The sequence below is a fragment of the Macaca mulatta genome, chromosome 3, assembly GCF_049350105.2.
Source record: "Macaca mulatta isolate MMU2019108-1 chromosome 3, T2T-MMU8v2.0, whole genome shotgun sequence".
Classification (NCBI taxonomy): domain Eukaryota; kingdom Metazoa; phylum Chordata; class Mammalia; order Primates; family Cercopithecidae; genus Macaca; species Macaca mulatta.
In genome coordinates, this window is record NC_133408.1 from 98,800,428 (window position 1) to 98,823,719 (window position 23,292).

Below are 23,292 nucleotides of genomic sequence, written 5' to 3' on the forward strand. Positions count from 1 at the left end.
AGAGGTATGATGAGGAAATAACAGGAAAGGGGACATGACCCACCATTGCTAGCTCTGAAGGAAAGGAGACCATGAGCCAAGGAATGCGGGCAGCCTCTGGAAGCTAGAAATGGCCCTCCGCTGGCAGACAGCAAGGAAACAAGACTTTGATTCTTCAACTGTAAAGAACTGAATTCTGCCACAACTGAATACACAAGGAAATGGATTTATGGCCCCCTACCCTGCCCCTAGCCTCCATAAAGGAATGCAGTCCTGCCAGCATCTTGAATTTAGCTCAGTTAAGACCCGTGTCAGATTTCTGACCTACAAAACTATGATACGTTTTGTTGTTTTCAGCCACGGAGTTTGTGGTCATTTGTAACAGCTACAATAGAAAACTTATGTACTTACCTTAGTAAAACCTTGAATTTAAAGGACTCATCAGAGAACTGTCCCTAAAGTCATTTAAGCTGAGTTTAAAAAAATTCAATTCATGTCTGGTCCTGAGTGATTCTGGTAAAATAAGCTGTGATGTGACTGGATATGTGTATATAGTCAACAAAACACAATAAAATAGTGAACAACTGAAAGCTATACAGCTGATTATTTTTATATAAGAACACTAGAAAGCTCATAATGAGTTATGAGACACATTTCATCTAGGAGGGATTTCTAAGGCAGCATCTTGAGTTTCTATAAACACAGAAACTTCTGTCTCAGAAGGGATGTCATGAAGAGGACCAGAATCCTCTATGTCCACGTGCAGCGGCTTCTCCTGTTCACAACTCAGGTTTGAACTGTCTTTCATTTGAATCTTCCTTCCAGTTCCAAAGGTTTATCTGAGGCCAAAGCTATCACTTCTTCGTCTTCATTTTTATGTGGAAAGTTACAAATCATGTTGGGTCTGGAAGAGAAATCCTTATCCTTGATTTGCAGCCATTCCACCCCACCTGTTTTCTCCTCCTTCCTTCTCTGTCGGAAGAGTTCTTGTCATGCTGACTTCTTCCCTGTATGGTACTTGTATTTTAGCACTGCGTACCCCTTGCCCTCTCTATCCACATGTTCAACATTTTCTTCAAATATAACACAGGTCCCAAGAGTGTCTTCAGACTCCCCAGCCAAGACATAGCTGTCCACTTGCAGAAAGGGCCTCTTGGTGTCAATTCTCAAAATTTTGCATTTATTTTCACATTTCGAGAGAAAGTCTGAATCAATAATTCCTGACAATTCCATGAGAACCAACTGTTCTCCCTCCTCCTTCCTCCTCTTCGCCATCCTCTGGATTCTGTTCCTTTGCTACTGCCATGGTCCCACAGCTCTGGATTATAGGCTTCTTATTTCAGTTTTAGAAAATTTTCAACTATTATCTCTTCAAACATATTCTCTGCCCCATTCTTTTTTTTTTTTTTTTTTTTTGAGACAGACTCTCACTCCTTCACCCAGGCTGGAGTGTAGTGGCGCGATCACAGCTCACTGCAGCCTCAATCTCCTGGGCTCAGGTGATCTTCCCACCTCGGCCTTCCGAGTAGCTGGGACTACAGGCACAAGGCGCCAAACCTGGCTAATTTTTTGTACTTTTTGTAGAGACGGGTTTTGCCATGTTGCCCAGGCTGTTCTTGATCTCCTGGGACCAAGCGATCTGCTAGCCTTGGTCTCCCAGAGTGCTGGGATTACAGGTGTGAGCCACCCAGCCTGGCCCTCTTTCTTTTCTTTTTCTGGAATCCCAATTAGACATTTGTTACACCTTCTCAGTCTACCCCACCGTGCTTCTTAACCTACTCTTTTTTATGTTTTGCCTTCTCTGGTGCATTCTAGAGAATTCTTTCTGATCTATGTGACAATTCATTAATTCTGTCTTCTGTTGCAACTAAACATCTGTTAAATTCCTTCATTAATTTATACATTTTAACTTTTTCTTTTCTAAATGTTCTATCTAGTGTTATTTCAAATATGTTAGAACACTATACTTTTCTATTCCTTGAAGATATTTTTAAACTTGTATTTTTAAACTTTAAACATACTGAACACAGTTATTTTATAATCTTTGGCTGATAATTCAAAAATCTGAAGTCTTTGAAGGTGTTTCTTTGGTCTGTTTTTCTTTTTTCTGCCAGTTTCCACTCATAGGGTTTCATTTCTTGATATTCTTAGATATTACTGTGTGTTCCTCATTCTACTTTAAAAATTACTGTTGGAAAATTTAAGGCCTAAGACAAAGGTGACTTACTCTAGAAAGGATTTTCAAGAGGTTAGGGGAGTTACCAGACATGAACACTGAGTTTGTGGCTTGAGATTTCTTGGGCAAAACAACTGATCTGTAGGAGCACTGCTAGCCCATAGTCACACCCTCCCAGGGGTCAGTCCATTCATTTCTCCCTCCCCTACAACATCCAGATCTTTTTTGTGCCAAAGTAACTTAACTGTCCGTGCAGTCCTGTGGGTGGGTATGGGTATGGTTTACTTCTGGTTTGCCCATACCCTGATTTAGAAGAATCTCCTATTAATCTATTTTTGGTTAACCTTGGATTTAATTGGTCCTTTTTACTCCAGGGACTGTCAAAACTGGAGTTGTTTCGGCGCCCAATTGTTCTCAGCAGGAGAATTCATCCAAATAACCTAGCCTACCACTGACAGAAATGAGTGTGTTTTAATCATATTGTAAATGGTTTGCTTGGTATTTGTCCCATTGACTATAATTTTCGTATTTGTTTATTATGAAACTCCCTCCCTAGAAAGTGAGTTTCATTTTTAATGATCATTTACATGATGTTTCCTATGTATCAGGTACAGCTCCATGATAAACTGTAAACATAAAACATAATGTAAATATTATCTCATTTAATGTTCCTAAAAGCCTTCTGAAACAGACACTATTATTATAATAGATGAGGAAACTGAGACATCAAGAACTTACTTTATGTTCCTAAGGCCACACAGCTAGGAAGCTTAAAGCCACCAGCATTTGACTCCAGAAAGACTGGCTTCCGAGTCCTGGGACCTAACTAATCACTGTGCTGTGTGTTTCTCCATGAGTGCTAAGACATCTCACTAATGAATCTTTAGCACCTGGTGTGGCACCCAGCAATAATGGTTTTCAGTATTGTTGAATGAGTTACCATAGAATTCTTACAAATGAATGCTTCATTGATTATAACACTACTGACTTGTAAAAGGAAATGTTAAAAAAATGGCAAAGAAATACAATTCCAATTTGTCGTTACTTGTAATAATAGCTTGATTTTCTTTAATTCTGAAATGTGAGTACAGCAGGTAGATGAAAGTATCTGATACATTTTTGTTTTTGTTGTTACTACATTGGAAGAATATTATATTGTAATACCTTTGAAGGAGATAAAGTTGGGTGATAGGATACAGATGGGGCAGAATAATGAAATATCAGAGAATGGCCGCTGAGATTTTCTTAAACATTGCACTTAGGGAATAAATGAACGATTTGGAGGGCATGAAATCCTGGAATAAGACTTCACAGAGTGTCCACATTCTCTTAGAAAATGAAGATAATTCAACTTAGTTATTTGTTAGAAAATCATTGATGTGAGTAGAAGTCACATGTTACCCTCCAAGGCAGTGTCCCCTAGATGATCACCTGGTTCCAGGTCAAAGCTGGGGGAGCCTAACTCCTTTAGAAGCTGACCTGCTATCTGCTGTTGTTAATATCCCTTTTCAAAGCACTGATTTGGTTATGCTTCATTTGCCAGGTCTTATTTTCTCTCTTGTGGTTTGTCGATGTGTCAGCACATTACGTCACAGGTGCACAGGTAGAAAGTAGATATCTGATGGAAGGGTAACATGATGCAGGAAGTGAATCTTTTGGTTTCCTAACTTGTATCAAGGCCAATGTCAGATGGACATAGTTGGCAGGCCTTAAAATATGGCTACTTTCCTAAGTCACAGGCTGTGAGGGGAGGCTCAGCCAAGTTTTGGGAGCTCATCTTTGCTCAGTGCTACCACACGTGAATCTCATACTGTGCACTCTCACTTAGCATCAGGCTCATGCATTTGGTGTAATTGTGCTTACCTAGGGAGAGGAGCTGCTTTGGCTGCACTGATAGACCTTTTATTATAATAGCACATTTTGAATTTTTACGATGGGCTTCCCACTTCTAATGGCCAGAGCTACCATAAGAAATAGGAACTGGCCGGGCGCGGTGGCTCAAGCCTGTAATCCCAGCACTTTGGGAGGCCGAGGCGGGTGGATCACGAGGTCAGGAGATCGAGACTATCCTGGCTAACATGGTGAAACCCCGTCTCTACTAAAAATACAAAAAACTAGCCGGGCGTGGTGGCGGGCGCCTGTAGTTCCAGCTACTTGGGAGGCTGAGGCGGGAGAATGGCGTGAACCCGGGAGGCGGAGCTTGCAGTGAGCCGAGATCGCGCCACTGCACTCCAGCCTGGGAGACACAGCGAGACTCCGTCTCAAAAAAAAAAAAAAAAAAGAAAAGAAATAGGAACTACCAGTCCTACAGTTTTATCTGTGAAAGTTGAAGCAATTTGTTTACGGTTAAAGGACCAGAAGAGGTGGAGTTATGTTGGTTAGGTTTGTGTTACTCTGCCCCTGATATGGTGTTCTTCTCGTATGGATATTTAAATCTCATGCTGGCATTTAGTTAATCACTACATTAATAAACATTTGTTAGTATGAAGGCTATTACATCAAAAGAAATAGTAGCATTTTTAAAAATCTAGTAGATCATTGTCTTCTAAGTTTCTTATTGAAAATAATGTTAAGTCGTATGTGGCTGCTTAAGTTTTAAGCCCTGTGGAATCATAGGGCACTCAAAACAAAGCTCAAATTAACTCTAGGAATTGTAATTACATACTTTTTTTTTGTGAAAAGACTTGATGGTTGGTTTGAATTACTAGCTGTGTGGCTTTGGGAAAATTACTTAATATCTTTAGGCTCTGGTTTCCTTATCTGTAAAGTGGGTATGATACCATCTACTTTTCTGAGTCGTTGCCAGAATTAAAGTACACAATGCATTTATTAAAGTCCCTAGCACAGTACCTGACACATAATAGGCACCAGTAAATGTCCATTTCTCTTTGACTAATGTCTTTCATTGGCTGTGTGGGAAAAGTATGTGAACAAATTCTACACATCAATCCATTCTAAGTGCTTTTTGAAAGTAGTGGTAGAAAGTCTTACAGAACACTGTCATTATTGTCGTTTGGGGCCAGTTCCTCCCCGACTCCCAATAACATAACGTTAAAAGTTACAGTAGAATATTTAATATACAACAACTTGCTATGAATCTGTTTTCAGCGACACAACAATTAAATCAAGTAGAAGTTTTCTGTATGTGATTCAAGAATGCTCTTTATCCTTTCAGCACTAAAATTGCAGTACCCGTAGCTAAAGGAGGAAGTGTGCTCAGTTAAGCTTGAAAGCAATGGTACAAGAAAAGGATTAGCAAATTGCAAGACAAAATCCTTAGAAGTAAGGTCACCACCAGACTGTAGCTGGGGCACAAGCCAGGGAATATGTTTAATATGTGCCGCTCCATTAGTTCCTGGAATCTTAAAACATAACCTGCCTCACTGAATCACAGTAGAAGGAGGAAAGCAACAGGAGCATCATGTCTCTGCTTTTTCAGACAACATAGCACCGATTTATTTTCAAAAACAATTTTTAATTAAAGTAACTTATGCACATATGTTTAAAAGTCAAATGTTATTGAAGGGCTTGGAGCAAATTATGGGAGTTTCTCCTCATCCTTTCCCTCAGTCCTCTTCTGCCATTATTTCCAACAATCTTAGCTTTTTATTTCTGGCATTTACATATCTCCATATTTCTAAATTACATGTGTGTCATGCTTTCTTTTGATTTATCAATATGAGCCATTCTGTAAACATTCTATAATGATATTTAAGAACTTAGTTTTCTCATACCATCACAACTTTTGCCTCCCTTCTCCCATAATCCCACTAGAGAATATTTTATTACAGCGTTTGCTTAATTGACTATTCCATGTTTATATTATTGTGCCCATGCAAATATTGCTCAGGCTCAGCACCGTAGTATGCAGATGTATGTTTACTTTCTGTCTTTCTCTGAAGTTAATGATATCTTTTTTTTCCTTTCAGTTTGCTTATCTTTGTCCCTATTTCTAATTCTTTCACACCTTACAATGGCTTCTTGGTGCTGTTTTTCTACAAGTTCAATTCACATCAGTAATATACATGCTGCATTTTGGTTTTCGTGGAAGCGTCACCCCCAAACACCTCTCTCTGGCCTGCTGCACAGCCTTCTCCTGGGAATTCCTTGAGCTGGGTTCTTTATTTCCTGGATTTTGAGTGTTTGCTTGGTGGGCTTGCTTGTTCTGGTGGAGCATGTCATCAGATGATGCAGCAGCAGAAGACACGGTGGGGGCATCCTCAGTGTCTGTCTGTAGTCACACAGTGACCAGTCTGGACTGTTCACCCTCCTTGCTTAATACATAGCTACCCTTCTGGGATCTCCTTTTACCCTCATTCTCAAGAGTCCCTTTTTTTCCTCCCTGCTCCTGAGTTTCTTTCTTTGTTTCTCACATCTCATGCTTTCCTGGCTTACTCCCTCTGTTATACTCTCTGTCTTGCTTTCTGGTTCTCTCAGATTTACCTCTTCGGTAAAGGCCTATCTTCTGTTTAATCAGTTCATTCAGTATCTAATTTCACTGGCTTTTAAAAAAATTATACTCATTTTCAACTTCTGTTTTATGTTTTTATTCTTTTGTTATAGTTTCTATTCTTTGGTTTGTCTCTTTAACCATTTTGGATGTATTTATCTTACAATATTTTAGATTATTGTTCATATACCTTCACTTAGTTGATGGCTAATTCTACTGTATTTACTTACTATATTTACTGTTACCTGCTTTTTCTTGATCATTTTTAAATTTATTTTTTACAGTTGATTTAAATTTTTTTATTTTTAACTTTTGTGGGTACATAGTAGGTATATATATATTTATGGGGTACCTGAGATGTTTTGACACAGGCATGCAATATGTAATAATCACATCATGGAGAATAGGGTGATCCCCTCAAGCATTTATGTGTTGCAAATAATCCAATTATATTCTTTTACTTATTTTTAAATATACAATTAAGTTATTGACTATAGTCACCTTGTTGTGTTGTCAAATAGCAGGTCTTATTCTTTGTAACTATTTTTTTGTGCCCATTAACCATCTTCACCTCCCCCTTCCCCCCCATCCACCCTACCCCTCCCATCCTCTGGCAATCCTCACCTCTATGTCTATGAGTTCAATTGATTTGATTTTTAGATCCCACAAATAAATGAGAACATGTGATGTTTGTCTTTCTGTGCCTAGCTTGTTTTACTTAACATAATGCCTTCCATTTCCATCCATGTTGTTGTAAATGACTGGATCTCATTCTTTTACATGGCCCAGTAGTACTCCATTGTGTATAAGTACCACATTTTCTTTATCCATTCATCATGGGTCCTTAGGTTGCTTCCAAATCTTGGCTGTTGTGAACAGTGCTGCAATAAACATGGGAGTGCAGAATATCTCTTCAATATACTGATTTCCTTTCTTTCGGGTATATAACGAGCAGTGGGATTGCTGGATCATGTGGTAGCTCAACTTTTAGTTCTTTGAGGAACCTCCAAACTGTTCTCCATAGTGGTTGTACTAATTTACATTCCCACTCACAGTGTACAAGAGTTCCCTTTTCTCCACATCCTTGCCGGAATTTGTTATTGCCTGTCTTTGGGATAAAAATCATTTTAACTGGGGTGAAATGATATCTCATTGTAGTTTTCATTGCATTTCTCTGATTAGTGATGTTGAGCACCTTTTCATATGCTTGTTTGCCACTTGTATGTCTTCTTTTGAAAAACATCTATTCAAATCTTTTGCTCATTTTTGATTAGATTATTAGATTTTTTATAGAGTTGTTTGAGCTCTTTTTTTTAATAGAGTTGTTTGAGCTCTGGTTATTATTATTTTCTCCCATTCTGTGGGTTGTCTCTTCACTTTGTTTATAGTTTCCTTTGCTGTGCAGACATTTAAAAAAACTTGATATGATCCAATTTGTCCATTTTTGCCTTGGTTGCCTATGCTTGTGGGGTAATACTCAAGAAATTTTTGCCCAGACTAACGTCCTGGAGATTTTTCCCAATGTTTTCTTGTAGTAGTTGCATAGTTTGAGGTCTTACATTTAAGTCTTTAATCCATTTTGATTTGATTTTTGTATATGGCTAGAGATAGGGATCTAGTTTCATGCTTTTGCATATAGTTATCCATTTATTGGATAGCACCATTTATTGAAGATATCATCTTTTCCACAGTGTATGTTCTTGTCACTTTTGTCAAAAATAAGTTCCCTGTGGGTGTATCCTTTTGTTTCTGGGTTCTCTATTTTGTTCAGTTGGTCTGTGTGTCTGTTTTTATGCCAGTACCATGCTGCTTTGGTGACTATAGCTCTGTAGTATAATTTGAAGTCAGGTAATGTGATTCCTCCAGTTTTGTTTTTTGTTTTTGCTTAGGGTAGCTTTGGGTATGCTGGGTCTTTTGTGATTTCATATAAATTTTAAATTTCATATAAATTTTAAGACTTTTTTTCAATTTCTGGGAAGAATGTCATTGTTATTTTGATTGGGATTGCATTGAATCTGTAGATTGCTTTGGGTAGTATGAACATTTAAACAACATTGATTCATCCAATCCAAGAACATGGAATATCTTTCCATGTTTTGGTGTTCTCTTTACTTTTTTTCATCAGTGTTTTATAGTGTTCATTATAAAGATTTTTCACTTCTTTGGTTAATTCCTAAGTATTTCATTTTATTTGTGGCTATTGTAAATTAGATTACTTTTAAAATTTCTTTTTCAGATTGTTCACTGGTGGCATATAGAAATGCTAATGATTTTGTATGTTGATTTTGTATCCTGCAACTTTACTGAATTTATCAGTTCTAACAGTTTTTTTATAGAGTCTTTAGGTTTTTCCAAATATAAGACCATATCATCTGAAAACAAGGATAATCTGACTTCCAATTCCATGCTCTTTATTCATTTCTTTTGTCTAATTGCTCTATCTAGGACTTCCATTACTATGTTGAATAATAGTAGTGAAAGTGGGCATCCTTGTCATGTTTCAAATTGTAAAGACTTTCAGTTTTTCCCCATTCAGTATGATACTATCTGTAGGTCTGTCATATATGGTTTATATTATGTTGAGGCATGTTCTTTGTATATACAAGTTTTATGAGGGCTTGTTTTTTTTATATATCATGAAGGGATGTTGAATTTTATCAAATGCTTTACCAGAATCAATTGAAATGATCATATGGTTTTTGTCCTTCATTCTGTTGATATGATGTATTGCATTGATTGATTTGCATATGTTGAACTATCCTTGCATCCCAGGTTAAATCCCACTTGATCCTGATGAATAATCTTTTTATGTATTATTGAATTCAATAATACATAAAAAGTATTTGCTAGTATTTTGCTAGTATTTTGTTGAGGATTTTTGCATCAGTTTTCATAAGAGATATTGGCTTGTTTATTTTCTTTTGTGTGTCTGGTTGTGCTATCAGGGTAATACTGACCTCATTGAATGTATTTGGAAGTATTCCCTCCCCCTTCATTGTTTGGAATAGAGTAAGATTGGTATTAGTTCTTTAAATGTTTGGTAGAATTCAGCAGTGAAGCCATTGGGTCCTGGGCTTTTCTTTACTGGGAGACTTTTTACTACAGCTTCAATCTCATTACTTGTTATTGGTCTGTTCAGGTTTTGGATTTCTTCCTGGTTCAATCTTGGCAGATTGGACATGTCTAGAAATTTGTCCATTTCTTCTGGATTTTCCAATTTATTGGCAAATTAGCCAATACATTTGTTGTTCCAATTTATTGTTCATAGTAGCCACTAATGATCCTTTGAATTTCTGTAGTATCAGTTGTCTCATATTTTGTCTCTGATTTTATTTATTTGGATCTTCTCTCTTTTTTTCTTAATTAGTCTGGCTAAAGGTTTGTCAATCTTGTTTTATTTTTCAAGAAACCAATTTTTTATTTCATTGATCTTCTGTGTTGTTTCTTCATTTCAGTTTCATTTATTTCTTCTCTAATCTTTATTATTTCTTTTCTTCTACATATTTTGAGTTTCGTTTGCTCTTGCTTTTCTAATTCTTTTTTTAATTTGAAAAGGAGAGGAGACTTTATTTCTTATAAAGCATCACAGCCTGCAAGATGCTTTTCTAGTTCTTCAAGATGCATTGTTGGCTTGTTTATTTGAAGTTTTTCTTTTTCTTTTTTTTTTTGATGTAGGCACTTATAGCTATAAACTGTCCTCTTAGTATGGCTTTTACTGTATCCCACAGGTTTTGATATGTTGTGTTTTCATTATTTATCTCAATAAATTTTTCAATTTCCTTTTTAATTTCTTTATTGACCCACTGGTCATTCATGAGCATATTGTTTAATTTCCATGTATTTGTATAGTTTTCAAAATTTCTCTTGTTACTGATTTCTAGTTTTATTACACTGTGTTCAGAGAAGATACTTGATATTATTTCAATTTTTTGAATGTTTTAAGACTTATTTTGTGACCTAACATATGATTTATCTTTGAGATTGATCCATGTGCTGAGGAAAAGAAAATGTATTCTGCAGCCATTGGATGAAATGTTCTGTAGATATCTATTAGATCCATTTGGTCTATAGTGCAGATTGAGTTAAATATTTCTTTGTTAATATTCTGTCTGGAAGATCTGTCTGATGCTCAAAATGGTGTGTAGAAGTCTCCAGTTATTACTGTATTAGAGTCTCTCTCTCTCTCTTTAGCTGTAGTAATATTTGCTTTATATATCTGGGCATTCCAGTGTTGAATGCATATACATTTAAAATTGTTATATCCTTTTGATAAATTGACCCCTTTATCATTATATAGTGACCTTCTTTGTCTCTTATAGTTTTTGTCTTGAAATCCATTTTGTCTAGTATACGTGTAGCTACTCCTGTTCTTTTTTGCTGTCCATTGGCATGGAATATCTTTTTCATCCCTTTATTTTCAGTCTATGTGTGTGTTTATAGGTGAAATGTTTTTCTTGTGGGCAACAGATAAATGGGTCTTGTTTTTTTTAAATCCATTTAGCCACTTTATGTCTTTTGATTGGAGAATGTAATTCTTTTACATTCATTGTTGTTATTGATAAATGAGGACTTATTTTTTCCATTTTGTGATTTGTTTTCTGATTGTTTTGTGATCTTCTTGTCTTCCTTTAGTGAAGGTGATCTTCTCTGGTGATATGGCTTAGTTTATTGCTTTTTAAAAACTATCTGTTATATGTATTTTAGTTTGTGGTTACCATGACACTTGCAGATACTATCTTATAACTCATTATTTTAAGCTGATAACAACTTGACACTGTTTGTATAAACAAATAAGCAATCAGGAAACTAATAAAAACTTTATACCTCAACTTTGTCCCCCCACTTTTAACTTTTTATTGTTTCTATTTATATCTTATTGTGCTGTCTATGTCTTGAAAAGCTGTTGTTATTATTTTTGATTGGTTCATCATTTAGACTCTCTACTTAGCTTAAGAGCTAAGTATCAGCCTGTAATCCCAGCACTTTGGGAGGCCGAGACGGGCGGATCACAAGGTCAGGAGATCGAGACCATCCTGGCTAACATGGTGAAACCCCGTCTCTACTAAAAACACAAAAAATTAGCCGGGCGAGGTGGCGGCGTCTGTGGTCCCAGCTACTCGGGAGGCTGAGGCAGGAGAATGGCGGGAACCCGGGAGGCGGAGCTTGCAGTGAGCTGAGATCTGGCCACTGCACTCCAGCCTGGGCTACAGAGCGAGACTCCGTCTCAAAAAAAAAAAAAAAAAAAAGAGCTAAGTATCTTTCTCTAGGGTTGGAAAGTTATCTGTTATAATTCCTTGGAGAAAACATTCCATCCCTATCTTTTTCTCTACATCCTCTTTGAGGCCAATAACTGTTAGATTTACCCTTTTGAGGCTATTTTCTAGATCCTGTAGGCATGCTTCATTGTTTTCTAATCTTTCTTTTGTCTCTTCTGACTGTGTATTTTCAAATAGCCTGTCGTCAAGCTCATTAATTCTTTCTTCTGTTTTGATCATTCCTGCTATTAAAAGACTCTGATGCATTCTTCAGTATGCCAATTGCATTTTCAGCTGCAGAATTTCTGCTTGATTGTTTTTAATTATTTGAGTCTCTTTGTTAAATTTATCTAATAGAATTCTGAATTCTTTCTCTGTGTTATCTTAAATTTCTTTGAGTTTCCTCAACACAGCTATTTTGAATACTCTCTCTCTGAAAGGTCACATATCTCTTTCTCTAGGATTGGTCCCTGATGCCTTATTTAATTTATTTGGTGAGGTCATGTTTTCCTGGGCTGTCTTGATGCTTATAGATGTTCATCTGTGTCTGGGCGTTGAAGATTTAGGTATCTGTTACCGTCTTTGCCTTATGGGTTATTTGTACCCATCATTCTTGGGAAGGCTTTCCAGATATTCTAAAGGACTTGGGTGTGGTGATCTAACTGCATCTTTTTTAGGGGGCACCCCAAGCCCGGTAATGTTGTGGCTCTTGCAGACTTGTACAGGTACCGACCACCTTGATGATCTTGGACAAGGTCTGCAAGAATTATCTGGATTACTAGGCAGAAACTCTTGTTCCCTTTCCTTACTTTCTCCGAAACAAATGGATCTCTCTGTTCTGAGCCACCTGAAACTGGGGGTGGAGTGACCTAAGCATCCCTGTGGCCACCACCACTATGACTGTGCTAGGTCAGACTTGAAGTCAGCACAGCACTGGGTCTCACCCAAGGCCTGCTATAACTACTTTCTGACTATTGCCTAAGTTTGCCCAAGGCCCTGGGGCTCTACATTCTGCAGTTGGCAAAGTCAGGCCTGTGCCCTTCCCTTTAGGGTGGCAAGTTCCCCGAGGCCCCTGGACAGGTCCTGAGGTGCAGTCTGGGAATCAGAGACTGCAGTCAAAAACCATAGAAGTCTACCTGGTGTTCTATTGTAGTTTGGCTGAGCTGGCACCCAAACCACAAGATGCAGTCCTGATCACTCTTCCCTCCCCTTTCCAAAGACAGAGGAGACTTAGCCTATGGCCACTGCCACTACAGGCCCATGGGGAGTACAGCCAGACTACCGCTGATGTTCCCTTAAGGTCCAAGGGCTCTTCATTTCAGCTTGTGGTGAATGCTGCCTGGCCTGGGACTCACCCTTCAGGGCAGTGGGCTCCCCTCTGGCCCAGAGCAGGTCCAGACATGCCATCCAAGAGCAAAGTTCTGGAATTGGGGATCCCAAGAGCCTGGAGAGTATGCCTGTGACTGAACTGGGACCTGAGTGGCAAGACAAGGTCCCCTTTGCTTTTGAGACAAGCAGAAGGAGTCTCACCCCATAGCCACCACATCTGGGAATGTGCTGAGTCTCACCTGAAGCCAGTAAGTCTCAGAGTGTCACCTAAGGCCCTTGAAGTAGTTGCTGGGTATGGCTGCTGGTTGTTCAGGGCCCAGGAGCTTTTCAGTTGGAAGGTGATGAATGCTGCCAGTATTGTGTCCTGTCTTTCAAGGCAGCATGTTCCCATCTGGCCCAGGGTGTGTCTAGAAAAGTCATCCATAAGCTAGAGCCTGGAATGGAGGCCTCATGACTCTGACCAGTGCCCTATTCTGCTGTGGCTGAGCTGGTATCCAAGATTTAAGATAAACTCTTTCCCACTCCTCACTCTCCTTTCCTCAAATTTCGGAAGTAAGGGAACCATGAGCTGTGCAGCCTGGGGTTAGGGGAGGGGTGATGCCAGCACTCCATTAGTTGCTCCAACTGCTGTCTCAGCAGGTCTCATACCCCCTACCCAGTCTACTGGCTCTGGGCCCAGATCAGCACCAGGACTTGCCTAAAAGTTACAGTCCTTGTGGCCTAGACTGCCTTTCACATTTATTTAGAGCCCCAGAGTACTGTTAGCCTGTGGTGATGAGATCGGTGGGAACTCAAGTTCCAACAGCTAAGATTGGCGATTCCCCTCTGGCTAGTGCTGGTTTAAATGCTCCCTCTGTGGGCAGGTGTCAGCTGAGGTTTTCCTTTCTGCTATAAAGGGGCAGCAGTGAGTTCAATGTCCCACAGTTGCTGCATTCTCCCTCTTTTAGCACACAGAAATGCTCTCCGCACCACACCGCTGCTGCCAGGGAGGGGTGGTATTGGCGAGTCAAGACTTTTTCCTACCTCTTCGGTGCCTCTTTCATCAATACAGAGTTAAAGCCAGGTAATCTGAGTGCTGGCCTGATTTTTGGTTCTTCTAGCGTGTGTATGTGTGTGTGTAGATAGTTGTTAAATTGGTGTCCTTCCATGGCGTTGAGGGTGCAATTGGTGGAAAATTCTGCCATCTTGGTCAGCTTACTCTTGCTCATTTTAGAGCTTTTAATCAGTTGTGATTTTTTCACTGTGAGCTTATCTTCAATGGGCTAAGTTTTTCCCATGGGAGAGTCATGTGGTCTGTGTTAGTGTGTATCCTTCCTCTGCCAGCACCCAGAATATCATCAGTCCAGGACTAATTCTTGTGTTAGCTTCTCTACTTGGGCTTTCTCCTACAAAATGAGCCGTATAATTTAGGTCTTCAAAGCTGCATAAGTTCTTGGTTTGATTTTATATGGAGAAAGAATTTTTTTAAAAATCCATTAGTACTCTTTTTGTCAAAGGGCTACATTTTCCTTGTCTTTATTTACCTAAGTGGCGGTTCTTGTAGAAGATCCTGGCTTTATGCAGTGGTTTCAGTTCCATGTTCATACTTTGTACAGACCTAAATTTCATATCCTGTTAAAAACTAAGCTCTTAGTTGTGAATTGGGTCAGAACTGCCCCGTGCCCCACCATGGGTGCTCCTGCAGAGTCTGCTTAATCACCTCCCATACTGGATTTCATTTCTGTCTAGGATACTGGGATTCACTTTCTTTCTTATGAAATTAACTGTGCATTAGTTTTAAAATTATATTTTGTTCAACATTTTAGATATTGGTAATAGGAGAATTTTTATGTTTCACTGTTTTTACTTTCTTCATTCATTTAACAACTATTTTTTGGGCACCTGTAGGCATCAGTCACTGAGATGTATCAATGAATGAAAAAGACAAAAACTTTGCCCTCATGGAGTTTACCTTCCTGTGGGGGAATCATGGCAGGTGCAGATAATAAATAAAAATAAATAAAATACCTATTAGGTAGTAAGTGCTGTGGAGGAAAATAAGCAGGGGATTAGAGTATATGTGGGGGATAGTACAGTTTAACAAAAGGGTGATTTAAAAAGAAAATACGAAGATTAGAGTAGAAATTAGTGAAATGGAAAACAAAGTAGAAGCAATTAAATGAAAAGCTCAGAATTATAAAAAATAAATAAAATTGTAAACCTATAGAACTAGCAAAGATAAAAAAGATAGGAATTACCAACATCAGGAATAAAACAAGGGATGTATACGGATACTGAGGCTCTTAAAAGGATAATAAAAAAGGGAATACTATGTACAATTCAACCTACATAAATTCTGTAACTTAGATGAGATGGACCAATTCCTTGGAAAGCACAAACTCTGAAACTCACCATATATGAAAGATATACTCTGAATAGTCCTATAGCTATTAGAGAAATGAAATCCATAATTAACTTCCAAAAAGAAATCAGACTCAGTTTTACTGTTGAATTCTACTGCACATTTAAAGAAAAATTAACACTAATTCTATACAACCTCTTTCAACAAATAGAAGAAGAAATGATTCCCAAATCATTTATTGGTCAGCACCACCCTAATACCAAAACCAGACAAGGATATGCCAAAAAAAAAAAAAAAAAAAAAAAAGATAAAGAAAAACTAGAGACCAATTTTTTTAGACATGGAACTGTTTCAATAAACTATTAGCAAGTCAACTCCAGCAATATAAAAGGAATTATACACAAACACTATGTGGGGTTTATTCCAGGAAAGCAAGGTTGACTCAATATTTGAAAATCAATGTAATTTGCCAAAATAATGAGCTAAAGAAGAAAAATTACATGATTTCAATTGATGCAGAAAAAGCATTTGACAAACTTTAATATGCATTTGTAATAAAAATCCTCAGCTAATAAGGAATAAAGGAGAACAGCATCTATGAAAAACCTACAGGTAACGTTCTTAATGATGAAATACTAAGCACATTCCCCTAAGAATGAGAACAAGTCAAGAACGTTCAGTCTTACCATTCTTATTCAACATAAAACTGAAAGTTCAAGCCACTACAATAAGGCTAGAAAAGGAAATAAAAGACACACAGATTGGAAAAGAATAAACTCCCCCTGTTTGCAGATAACATGACTGTCTACATTAAAAACACCAAAGAATTCACAAAAATGCTCATAAAAATGTGAGTCCAAGGCCGGGCGCGGTGGCTCAAGCCTGTAATCCCAGCACTTTGGGAGGCCGAGGCGGGTGGATCACGAGGTCAGGAGATCGAGACCATCCTGGCTAACATGGTGAAACCCCGTCTCTACTAAAAATACAAAAAACTAGCCCGGCGTGTTGGCGGGCGCCTGTAGTCCCAGCTACTCGGAGGCTGAGGCAGGAGAATGGCGTGAACCCGGGAGGCGGAGCTTGCAGTGAGCCGAGATCGCGCCACTGCACTCCAGCCTGGGTGACACAGCGCGAGACTCCGTCTCAAAAAAAAAAAAAAATGTGAGTCCAGCAAAGTTGCACCATCCAAGATCAGCACACAAAAATTATTCAAATTTATATGCGCTAGCAACAATCGTGTGGATCCACAATTATGCAGAAAAAAGAAGTTAAAACAACACCATATACAATCACTCCCTCTACTCCCTGACTGAAAAAAGAGAAATGCTAGGTATAAATCTAGCAAAACATGCAAAGAACTTCTATGCTGCAAATTATAAAACACTGATGAAAGCAATAATGAAGATCTAAATAAATGGAGAGATATACTGTGTTCATGGATTGAAAGACTCACTAAGGTGGTTAGTTCTTCCTAAACTGTTAAACCTATATTAAAATATAGTTTTAACAGATTTTTAAAATAAAAAAAAATTCCAACAATTTTTTTGTAGATATAGATAAGCTTATTCTAAAATTTATGTGGATAAGCAAAAAAAAAAAAAAAAAATACTGTAATAGCTATGACAATTTTGAAAAAGAAGAATAAAGTGGGAGGAGTCACTCTAGTTGATGGTAAGACTTACTATATAACTAGAGTAATTAAGACAGCAAAGAATGGACACTTAAGTCAATGGGACAGAAAAAGAAAACCCCGAAACAGACCAAAACAAATATGCCCAATTAATTTTTGACAAAGATGCAAAAGTACTTCATTGAAGGAAGGATAGTTGATTCAACAGATGGTCTTGAGACAATTGGATACATATAGGCAGAAAATGAGCCTTGCTGTAACCATTATACAATATAACATCAATTTATACATTTTTTTTTTTTTTTTTTTTGAGATGGAGTCTCGCTCTGTAGCCCAGGCTGGAGTGCAGTGGCCGGATCTCAGCTCACTGCAAGCTCCGCCTCCCGGATTCACGCCATTCTCCTGCCTCAGCCTCCCGAGCAGCTGGGACCACAGGCGCCTGCCACCTCGCCTGGCTAGTTTTTTGTATTTTTTAGTAGAGACGGGGTTTCACTGTGTTAGCCAGGATGGTCTCCATCTCCTGACCTCGTGATCCGCCCGTCTTGGCCTCCCAAAGTGCTGGGATTACAGGCTTGAGCCACCGCGCCCGGCCTAATTTATACATTTATAATAGATCATAGACATAAGTATAAAATGTATAACAGAAAAACTTTGAGAATAAAATACCTCTTCTGGACCTAAAGCTGGGCAGAGTTCTTAGACGTGACTAAGTGCGACCCATAAAAGAAAAAATTTCTAAGTTGGACTTCATCAAAATTAAGAAAAAAACTTTTGGTCTGAAAAAGAGTCTAAGAAGATGGAAAGACAGACTACTGACCAGGAGAAAGTATTTGCAAACCTCATGTTTGACAAATGCTTTCTATCCGGAATATACAAAGAATTCTCAAAACTCAGCAGTGAAAAAACAAATAATCCAAGTATAAAATGTGCAAAAGATATGAACAGACATTTTACTAAAAAGACATGACAAGCACATGAAAAGATGTTCTTGTATCACTAAATCAGTAGTGAACTGAAAATTAGAACTACAGTGAAATAGCAATATTCTCTGATCAGAATGGCTACAATAAAAAAAATAGTGTCAACACGGAATGCTGGTGAGGGTGAGCGGAGGCTTGATCACTCACATATTGCTGGTGGGAGGGTAGAATGGCACACTGGCTCTGGAAAATTTGGCTGTTTCTTAAACTGAACATGCAAATATAACCCAGCAACTGCACTTGCAGGCATTGATCTTAAAGAGATTGATATGGTTTGTGTCCGTGTCCCCGTGAAAATCTCATGTTAAATTGTAATCCCCAGTGTTGGAGGTGGGGCCTGGTGGGAGGAGATTGGAGACTGGGGGTGGATTTCCCCTTTGGTACTGTTCTCATGATAGTGAGTTATCGCAATATCTGGCTTTTTAAAAAATATATGTATATATATACTTTAAGTTCCAGGGTACATGTGCACAATGTGCAGGTTTGTTACTTAGGTATACATCTGCCATGTTGGTTTACTGCATCCATTAACTCATCATTTACATTAGGTATTTCTTCTAATGCTATCTCTCCCCCTGCCTCCGACCCCATGACAGGCCCCCGTGTGTGATGTTCCCTGCCCTGTGTCCAAGAGTTCTCCTTGTTCAGTTCCCACCTGTGAGTGAGAACATGCGGTGTTTGGTTTTCTGTCCTTGTGATAGTTTCCTGAGAATCATGATTTCCCGCTTCATCCATGTCCCTGCAAAGGACATGAACTTATCCTCTTTTATGGATGGCTGCATAGTATTCCATGGTGTATATGTGCCACATTTTCTTAATCCAGCCTATCATTGATGGACATTTGGGTTGGTTCCGAGTTTTTGCTATTGTGAATAGTGCTGCAATAAACATACACGTGCATGTGTCTTTATAGTAGCATGATTAATAATCCTTTGGGTATATACCCAGTAATGGGATCACTGGGTCAAATGGTATTTCTAGTTCTAGATCCTTGAGGAATCGCCACACTGTCTTCCACAATGTTTGAACTAGTTTACACTCCCACCAACAGTGTAAAAAGCATTCCTATTTCTCCACATCCTCTCCAGCATCTGTTGTTTCCTGACTTTTTAATGATGGCCATTCTAACTGGTGTGAGGTGGTATCTCATTGTGGTTTTGATTTGCATTTCTCTGATGGCCAGTGATGATGAGCATTTTTTCATGTGTCTGTTGGCTGCATAAATGTCTTCTTTTGAGAAGTGTCTGTTCATATCCTTTGCTCACTTTTTGATGGGGTTGTTTGTTTTTTTTCTTGTAAATTAGTTTGAGTTCTTTGTAGATTCTGGAATTAGCCCTTTGTCAGATGAGTAGATTGCAAAAATTTTCTCCTATTCTGTAGGTTGCCTGTTTACTCTGATGGTAGTTTCTTTTGCTGAGCAGAAGCTCTTTAGTTTAATTAGATCCCATTTATCTATTTTGGCTTTTGTTGCCATTGCTTTTGGTGTTTTAGTCATGAAGTCCTTGCCCATGCCTATGTCCTGAATGGTATTGCCTACGTTTTCCTCTGGGTTTTTATGGTTTTTAGGTCTAACATTTAAGTCTTTAATTGATCTTGAATTAATTTTTGTATGAGGTATAAGGAAGGGATCCAGTTTCAGCTTTCTACATATGGCTAGCCAGTTTTCCCAGCACCATTTGTTAAATAGGGAATCCTTTCCCCATTTCTTGTTTTTGTCAGGTTTGTCAAAGATCAGATGGTTGTAGATGTGTGGTGCTATATCTGAGGCCTCTGTTCTGTTTCATTGGTCTATCTCTCTGTTTTGGTACCAGTACCATGCTGTTTTGGTTACTGTAGCCTTGTAGTATAGTTTGAAGTCAGGTAGCGTGATGCCTCCAACTTTGTTCTTGTTGCTTAGGATTGTCTTGGCAATGCGGGCTCTTTTTTGGTTCCACATGAACTTTAGTTTTTTCCAATTCTGTGAAGAAAGTCATTGGTAGCTTGATGGGGATGGCATTGAATCTATAAATTACCTTGGGCAGTATGGCTATTGTCATGAGATTGATTCTTCCTATCCGTGAGCATGGAGTTTTTTCCATTTGTTTGTGTCCTCTTTTATTTCGTTGAGCAGTGGTTTGTAGTTCTCCTTGAAGAGGTCCTTCACATCCCTTGTAAGTTGGATTCCTAGGTATTTTTTCTCTTTGTAGCAATTGTGAATGGGAGTTCACTCATGATTTGGCTGTTTGTCTGTTATTGGTGTATAGGAATGCTTGTGATTTTTGCACATTGATTTTGTATCCCGAGACTTTGCTGAAGTTGCTTATCAGCTTAAGGAGATTTTGGGCTGAGATGATGGGGATTTCTAAATATACAATCATGTCTTCTGCAAACAGGGACAATTTGACTTCCTCTTTTCCTAATTGAATACCCTTTATTTCTTTCTCTTGCCTGATTGCCCTGGCCAGAACTTCCAACACTATGTTGAATAGGAGTGGTGAGAGAGGGCATCCCTGTCTTGTGCCACTTTTCAAAGGGAATACTTCCAGTTTTTGCCCATTCAGTATGATATTGGCTGTGGGTTTGTCATAAATAGCTCTTATTATTTTGAGATGTGTTCCATCAATACCTAGTTTATTGAAAGTTTTTAGCATAAAGGGCTGTTTAATTTTGTTGAAGGCCTTTTCTGCATCTTTTGAGATAATCATGTGGTTTTTGTCATTGGTTCTGTTTATGTGATGGATTACGTTTATTGATTTGCATATGTTGAACCAGCCTTGCATCCCAGGGATATAGCCAACTTGATCGTGGTGGATAAGCTTTTTGATGTGCTGCTGGATTCAGTCTGCCAATATTTTGTTGAGGATTTTTGCATCAGTGTTTATCAGGGATATTGGTCTAAAATTCTTTTTTGTTGTGTCTCTGCCAGGCTTTGGTATCAGGACAATGCTGGCCTCATAAAATGAGTTAGGGAGGATTCCCTCTTTTTCTGTTGATTGGGATAGTTTCAGAAGGAATGGTACCAGCTCCTCTTTGTACCTGTGGTAGAATTCGGCTGTGAATCCGTCTGGTCCTGGACTTCTTTTGGTTGGTAGGCTATTAATTATTGCCTCAATTTCAGAACCTGTTATTGGTCTATTCAGGGATTCAACTTCTTCTTGGTTTAGTTTTTGGAGGGTGTATGTGACCAGGACTTTATCCATTTCTTCTAGATTTTCTAGTTTATTTCATAGAGGTGTTTATAGTATTATTTGAGGGTAGTTTGTATTTCTGTGGGATCAGTGGTGATATCCCCTTTATCATTTTTTTTATTGTGTCTATTTGATTCTTCTCTTTTTTCTTCTTTATTAGTTTTGCTAGCGGTCTATCAATTTTGTTGATCTTTTAAAAAAACCACCTCCTGGATTCATTGATTTTTTTGAAGGGTTTTTTGTGTCTGTAGCTCCTTTGGTTCTGCTCTGATCTTAGTTTCTTGCCTTCTGCTAGCTTTCGAATTTGTTTGCCCTTGCTTCTCTAGTTCTTTTAATTGTGATGTTAGGGTGTCAGTTTTAAATCTTTCCTGCTTTCTGTTGTGGGCATTTAGTGCTATAAATTTCCCTGTACACACTGCTTTAAATGTGTCCCAGAGATTCTGGTATGTTGTATCTTTGTTCTCATTGGTTTCAAAGAACATCTTTATTTCTGCCTTCATTTCGTTATTTACCCAGTAGTCATTCAGGAGCAGGTTGTTCAGTTTCCATGTAGTTGTGTGGTTTTGAGTGAGTTTCTTAATCCTGAGTTCTAATTTGATTGCACTGTGGTCTGAGAGACAGTTTGTTATGATTTCTGTTCTTTTACATTTGCTCAGGAGTGCTTTACCTCCAACTATGTGGTCAATTTTGGAATACGTGCGATGTGGTGCTGAGAAGAATGTATATTGTGTTGATTTGGGGTGGAGAGTTCTGCAAATATCTATTAGGTCCACTTGGTACAGAGCTGAGTTCAAGTCCTGGAACCTCATTGATCTGTCTAATATTTACAATGTGTTAAAGTTTCCCATTATTATTGTGTGGGAGTCTAAGTCTCTTTGTAGATCTCTAAGGACTTGCTTTATGAATCTGGGTGCTCCTGTATTGGGTGCATATATATTTAGGATAGTTAGCTCTTCGTGTTGAATTGATACCTTTACCATTATGTAATGGCCTTCTTTGTCTCTTTTGATTTTTGTTGGTTTAAAATCTGTTTTGTCAGAGACTAGGATTGCAACTCCTGCTTCTTTTTTGCTTTCCATTTGCTTGGTAGATCTTCTTCCATCCCTTTATTTTGAGCCTATGTGTGTCTCTGCACGTGAGATGTGTCTCCTCAATACAGCACACTGATGGGTCTTGACTCTTTATCCAATTCGCCAGTATGTGTCTTTTAATTGGGACATTTAATCCATTTACATTTAAGGTTAATATCGTTATGTGTGAATTTGATCCTGTCATTATGATGTTAGCTGGTTATTTTGCCCATTAGTTGATGCAATTTCTTCCTAGCATTGATGGTCTTTACAATGTGACATGTTTTTGCAGTGGCTGGTACTGATTGTTACTTTCCATGTTTAGTGCTTCCTTCAGGAGCTCTTGTAAGGCAGGCCTGGTGGTGACAATATCTCTCAGCATTTGCTTGTCTGTAAAGGATTTTATTTCTCCTTCACTAATGAAACTTAGTTTGCCTGGATATGAAATTCTGGGTTGAAAATTCTTTTCTTTAAGAATGTTGAATATTGGCCCCCACTCTCTTCTGGCTTGTAGAATTTCTGCTGAGAGATCTGCTGTTAGTCTGATGGGCTTCTGTTTGTGGGTAATGAGACCTTTCTTTCTGGCTACCCTTAACATGTTTTCCTTCATTTCAACCTTGGTGAATCTGATGATTATGTGTATTGAGGTTGCTCTTCTCGAGGCATATCTTTGTGGTGTTCTCTGTATTTTCTGAGTTTGAATGTTGGCCTGCCTTGCTAGGTTGGGGAAGTTCTCCTGGATAATATCCTGAAGAGTATTTTCCAACTTGGCTCCATTCTCCCTATCACTTTCAGGTACACCAATCAAACATAGATTTGGTCTTTTCACCTAGTCCCATATTTCTTGGAGGCTTTGTTCATTTCTTTTTACTCTGTTTGCACTAAACTTCTCCTCTTGCTTTATTTCATTAATTTGAT

General features: G+C 38.4%; 2 pseudogenes across 6 annotated transcripts in view; one reads left to right on the plus strand and one right to left on the minus strand.

Moving 5' to 3' along the window:
- The window catches only part of LOC100429134 (E3 ubiquitin-protein ligase ZNRF2 pseudogene), a 195,539-nt pseudogene that overhangs the window by 125,867 nt on the left and 46,380 nt on the right, over positions 1-23,292 (plus strand). The gene's annotated exons all lie outside the window — the stretch shown is intronic.
- LOC100428067 (general transcription factor 3C polypeptide 6 pseudogene) lies at positions 635-1,387 on the minus strand (annotated as a pseudogene).